Genomic DNA, 6752 nt, shown 5'->3' with positions numbered 1-6752 from the left:
GGGAGTCATGGGGCCGTGTGGCGTAACGACAGGGTGTTCGACCCAGAACCCAGCGGTCCCGGGTTTAAATCCTCAGAGGTCACCGATGTTGTGCCCCTATAGAAAAGGCACTTAACACGAAGTAGGTTTAGCCACAGAGGCGTTTGTGGGTGGAATGAGCTTCCTCTGACAATGAAAACAGCTTCAAACATTTCAACATTTAAGTGCATGATGAAATTGAGAGCTGACCTCTGATCTCACCTATGAGGTTTTGTGTATGTAAATGCAATTTGTTACATGTATGTATTGATATTACTTGTTATTTAATATGTCTTCCAGGGCCCCCCTGTAAAGCAGTGTCTCACACTGAGTTGGGACACCCTGGCTAAATGAAACAGAAATAAAGAAATATATCTAATAAGCGCTACATCACATACCCATTCGAAGACCCCTTCTTCCCGCTGATCGGACAGGCCGATCCACAGCCCGCCAAAGATGACTATGGACCCGTCCTCTGGAGGAGAAAACATCCTAGCGAGGAAGGCGTTGGTCTCAGCGTCTCGGGGCATGGCGAGGGTGCCGCCTTCTTGTCGACAGGTCGCGGCCGCTTCGCCGAAGGACACGCGTGAGTTGAACGCCTTGTAGCAGATTCCGCGCCACTTTTCGTAACCTGCGGGGCAAGCTGCCGCTGGAGGAAAACGTCATGTATATAAAAAAAGGCGTAAGGGGAACAAAAAAGATGTTTTTAATACAATGCTAAACTTTAAACAGTCACTAAACAGAGACAGAGGACGTTATAAACTTTCTGGCACGTTTGACCAATTGCTGACGTCACGTATACGTAAAGACACGTGTCAATAAAGGCACGTGTCTGTAACTCTTGCAAGTTTACGTTCGGAAGTGATTTGTCATTATTGATCCTGAAGAAGGCGACAGTGGTCGTTGAAAATTTGATCCGTGAATACCTGAGTGTTGAAAGACTGTTTAGCATTGTATTATTATTACTACCAACACAGATGAGCTTCCATGAAAAATAATGTTCAGTTGGTGCCGCTTCCAGCACCAACGATTGACTGTATATTGCTGGAATATTCTTCTTGAATTAATCTTGGGCAATGGCACTTATTTTATAATCATAATACTGCATGTAAAACATGTATCCGTCGGACAAGACCGCTCCTCTAGCAACAGGAATCTGTGATTAAAGCATGACAATCAACAAAATACATGTGCATAGATAAGTCAAACATGATCTTTGATGTCAAAATTGTATGTTGAATTTCATCACTTTAGCACAATTACATTTTGTTAAATGTACTGTTATGTCTAACCATTGGATAAGTTTTGTTTTTGTATTTGATTTAATTGTATCTAATGTAGGCAGACTGATGGAGATCTGAATAAAACAAACAAACAAACAAACAAACTGAAGGCAGGATGAATGCCTTACTTGTATTCGACCCGCACCGCGTCGATGATCCAGGCTTTGTTTCGGGCTTTGAACACTCACTCGTTCCCGGTGGCCCAGCGGGGCCTTGGGGTCCTGCGGGCCCCCTTTCTCCCGGGGGCCCGACAGACTCGGGCCCAGGTGGTCCCGCTGGCCCCCTTTCCCCCGGAGGTCCAGGTGGCCCGGCAGGCCTGGATTGCTCAAGTAACTCACATGTTCCTGAACAAAATCGATTCAAAACTGAAAGGATCACTGAGATCAAATCCAAACACACCACACTTGTTTAAAACATATCAAACAGTTTGATGCAACTTTGTACATGAAATAGCTTGGGTGAAACTATTTGCATACGCCCACACCACCATGGCAGTGCCAGCGTGAATGTCATACAGCACTATGGACAGTGATAGCAGTGCCAGTGTGAGTGCCATTCAGCACCAGGGACAGGGATGGCAATGTCAGTGTAAATGTAGTTCAGCACCAGGGACAGCAGTGTTAATGTGAATATCATTCAGCACCAGGGACAGGGTCGGCAGTGTACTATTTTTTTTTTAATTTCTAAATTGTGTTACAACAAGCACTTCCATCTACAAATGCACAAGTTCCACCCCCAGATAAAGTCAGACTGTTTTTTAGTTTGAACAAATCCTTTACAGGGTCAAAAAATGTAGTTATGATAGTAGTGATAAGATGACGAAAGGCTTACGTTCCATCTCCATGACTCGCATCTGAATTTCTCCCTTCCATGCTCGCAGCTCAACCACCTCCTCGGTTAGAGTAGAAACATTAACTGTGTAGAAAATTAATATTGCTTAGTATATATACAATACGTTCAGAAATATTCATAAGAAATATGTTTTAAAAAACACATGTGTCATCAAACAGGACCGTCACTGGATTGTGCAGTTCAGGTATTCAGGTATAGTAACATGATCTATGTGGAAATTTCCTTACGTTAAGAAATGAAAAAAAAAATCAACACATGTAGCTCATATTTCTCTCAATTACATTTGTCAATCCATGTCCTTTTTCAGTTAGGACCGCTGAATTGGGCTCTTTAGGCATTTGAAATAGGATTATCAATGCAAGTAAATGAAGTATCAACAATTAATTTAGAGAAAAATGAACAATCGTGAAAGAAATATTGAAAGACACTTGGATTTTTCAAAATGAAGTTGCGTAAATCTTGCCACAGAGAGTTCAACATAAGTATAACATATCTATATTATATTTGTTTAGATGGCAGATAAATTATTGCGGTGATAAATGTGCGATAAGGACCACAGGAAGGGTAGCTGCAAAGTACTTGACTAGTCTGTATATTGTGAAGCTATTTTTTTTTAATCTACATCAACTCAAACGCCAAATTCAATCATGCATTACAATTATCAGACTGTAAGTAACGACAGAAAATCACCTCCGAAAAAAGACAGCAGTATGACAATGATCACAGCGAACACCAGGCCCGTGATCTGCCATAGCTTATCGTCCAGGCGCCAACACGGAGTCTTGTCTGTGTCAGCATTGTTGGCTTCTGTTGAGCCGAAAAATATAGATTCCAACGTTATTTCTGACTACACGTTTATTAAGTGTGACACCGTATCGAGTAAGAGCAATGTTAGTCTAGTTTTAACCGTGGTCTCGTTGTCAGCTGGAGAAAAGAAAAACACTAGACATTGGCCGACAGCAATTAAATTTTTTGATAAAGAAGCTTAGTTCCATCTCCCTGAACACTGAAGAAGGGAATCTAGTGACTAAAAAATCGCTCACGTTGTGAGTTTTAGTGTGTTGTGTCACCATGTTTTTTTAGTAAATGCTACAATAATAAAAAATAAATAAATAAGAATTACCTGTACTGTTGGCGTACATCGCGTTGGGTATGTTCGCGGCCGCGTTCGCAACTAACCTCCAATCTGTCTGGGGCTGCTGCCTTGGGCTGAAATCTGGGGGAGAAGTTCCAAAATTATTATGCCCCCCAAGTCCTTTCCAAGAAATGTTGAATCTTCAAGTCCTTCAATCTGTTAGATAATTCAGTGCAAAATAAAGCAAATGTGACCCAAAACGCTCTTACAGAAAAATATCCCAAACTTATCATGACCCCACAAGTCCTTTCCAGGAAATGTTGAATCTTCGAGTCCTTCTGTTAGATAATTCAATGCAAAAGAAAGCAAATGTGACTCAAAACCCACTTACAGAAGAATATCCCCAAATTATCATGACCCCCCAAGTCCTTTCCAAGAAATGTTGAATCTTCGAGCCCTTCTGTTAGATCATTGAATGCAAAAAATGTAAAAGTGTAAATGCGACCCAAAACGCGCTTACAGAAGAATATGGTATAATTATCCGTAATCGGCATCCTAGAGTGATGCTTTAGTCAACCAGTTTCAACCTTCCAACTTTTAAGTCTTGGCCAGTTCGTAAGGTAATTTAACGTAGACTGGTTCCCTCTCAGCTTTACCGTGTTTTACATTGTTTTTGCTGAACATATACTTTTTAACGCATATTCCAGACTGTGACCCGAAAGCTTTACAGAATGGGGCGAATGAAAAGACCCGATAAGAATGGGAAGAAGCCTGGCAAAACCAGTTTCCAGGAAGAAATGATTGATTCACTATTCCCGGAAAATTGTTTTGAGAGACGTGTGCATTCATGACGTAATACACGGTGAAGCAAACTGCCATTTCATTCATCTTAGTCACCTCCGTACTACTACTACTACTACAACTATTACTACTACTTCTACTACTTCTAACGTTACTACTACTGTCATTCCGACCGTCAATCTCAACGGTTAGGAAAGCTGCAGTAGGATAAAACGTTTAAGAAATGACGGAATCAAAGTACAAGTACCTTCCACATCCTGAGGTTGCGCCTCCTGCTGCCCGTCCTCCATGGTGACACTTCTTCGGCTTCTTCTGCGCTGCAAACGTGCGACCGACATCTGAAGCTAGCCCGGCTTCGTGAATATATACAAGTGTAGTTTCAACAGGTAGGAGGAGCGTAGGATAGCTTTCCTGTACAGGATATCCTCTGATATCCTAGTAGATTAGGTTCTTTACACCTACACTCTTAAAGCGGATTTAAAACTCGGAATGAAAGACGAAGATGAAAGCAAAGCACGCATCGAGTCGAGATCCGTGATGGTTTCTTCAATGTGCGTATTGCATGAATATATGTAAGTTCACTTCCGTTCAGTTCATTCGTCAGTATCTACGCACGGAAACGCATGACGTCTGACTGAGTTTTCCCATTGGTCATCGTTGAGTTAATATATATGCAAAAATCACTTTTTTTATCAATTGAAGACGAGACAAATTATATAAAGTCACATTATATAAGGTCACAAGAATCAGGCCAGTCACCATACTATACCTCCGGTTGCCCTGTTTCGAAGTTTAAAGAGCAATCGTAAAACACACTTATCGAGAAGAGTAGGGGTGTGCTTGGCCAAACATGCGTGCCGTGGTGAGGCCACCGTGCAGTTGCACGAACAGCCTGAGATTATACCCGAGGGCCCTTCAGGGATGTGGGTCACATCTTTTTTTCATTTCATTAGCGTCATTTTATCATCAAGGTAAAGAGAATAGATGATAAGGCAGTCGGGAGTCCCGGGACCGCTGGGTCCTGGGCCGAACACCATGCAGTTACGCCACACGACCCAACAGGATATTTGCACCCAGTTCCGTGTTTGTGATGCAGCTACTAGCACATTCTGACGCCACATTTCCAAATGTCAGTGTGTGCCAGCTCAGACCAATTCATTTTCTGGTGACACCAGATCATCATTAGTGCCCAGTGACATGAGACAGGTAGTGGGACACTTTCTTTTCTTCAAGGTATCAGATCACCACCTTCTACACGTTTCTTCAAGAGAAGTCAAGGACGTGTCTTCGTTTGTAGCTTGGTTGCCGGTGAATACATTACCCATTGCAGCTATCTCACCTTGCGCTCATTCTCATCTAAATGTACACATTTTGTAACTTCCGTTTGAAGTTAGACCTTTCTGACATTAAGATTTGCCACATATAACGTGCCAAACTGTCGTTTTTATAAGCCAGAAAAGTTTTAAGTCGTCTTAAAAACGATAGTTTGGCACCTTATATGTGGCAAATCTTAATGTCAGGAACGTCGTACTTCAAACGGTGACGGAAGTTACAAAATGTGTACATTTTAATGAGAACGAGCGCTTGGTGCATCGACTGCCTGACAAGCACGATCTTTACTGGAAGCACCTGAATCACTTTTAAAGCCTACCGAATGCGTGACATACATGTAGTCGGTTAATAAATGTACTTCCGTACTTTTCACACTCACAATGAAACACTGACACAAGTGTTAGGACAGGCGCGATTACACGATCTGAAATGCACCACAATAGTTTTAAAACCTATCGAAAGTGTGACATTGCTGGTTGATGGATGTACATTTATAAGAGTTACATGGAACAGCCTGGATGCGACATTTTATATCAAACCTTTCCAAGAAGACCGCTCAGGGAACCAATAGAATTTGATCCAATTGGACGGCTTCACTATAGACACTAACATTCATTCTTGTGTCGAAGGGAAAATTCACCCTAGAGACCGCAAAAAAGTGGTCAAAAGTTGCGAGGTGGTCCTTTATATTCAGAGGTGGTCAGTAGTACAGGTTTGAATGTATATGGCATTTCACTTTATCTATTTAACAATACTGTGGTGTCAGTGTGAATGTCATTCAGCACCAGGGGCAGGGCGGTGTTGTTAGTGTGAATGTCATTCAGCACCAGGGACAGGGCGGTATTGTTAGTGTGAATGTCATTCAGCACCAGGGACAGGGCGGTATTGTTAGTGTGAATGTCATTCAGCACCAGGGGCAGGGCGGTATTGTTAGTGCGAATGTCATTCAGCACCAGGGACAGGGCGGTATTGTTAGTGTGAATGTCAATCAGCACCAAGGACAGGGGTGGTAGGGATGGCAGTGTCTGTGTGTCACTCAGCACTAGGGATGGCAGTGTCAGAGTGAATGTCATTCAGCACCAGGGACATGGCAGTATTGTTAGTTTGAATGTCATTCAGCACCAGGGACAGCAGTGTTGTGTGTTATGCAGTACCAAGGACAGGGATGACAGTGTTGGTGTGGTTGTCATTCAGCACCAGGGACAGCAGCGTCAGTGTGAATATCTTTCAGCACTAGGACGGCAGTGTCAATGTGGGTGTCGTTCAGCACCAAGGACAGGGGTGGCAGCATCAATGTGAATGGAATTCAGCACCAGGGACAGGGCAGCATTGTTAGTTTGTGATTTCTGGTTGGCCATTGTTAAGTTCCTAAATATGCAAACGAAAAGAAG

This window comes from Branchiostoma lanceolatum, chromosome 17 (assembly GCF_035083965.1).
Source record: "Branchiostoma lanceolatum isolate klBraLanc5 chromosome 17, klBraLanc5.hap2, whole genome shotgun sequence".
NCBI classification, from domain to species: domain Eukaryota; kingdom Metazoa; phylum Chordata; class Leptocardii; order Amphioxiformes; family Branchiostomatidae; genus Branchiostoma; species Branchiostoma lanceolatum.
The sequence above is the reverse complement of the archived record's forward strand: the minus strand, read 5'-3'. Positions refer to the sequence as shown.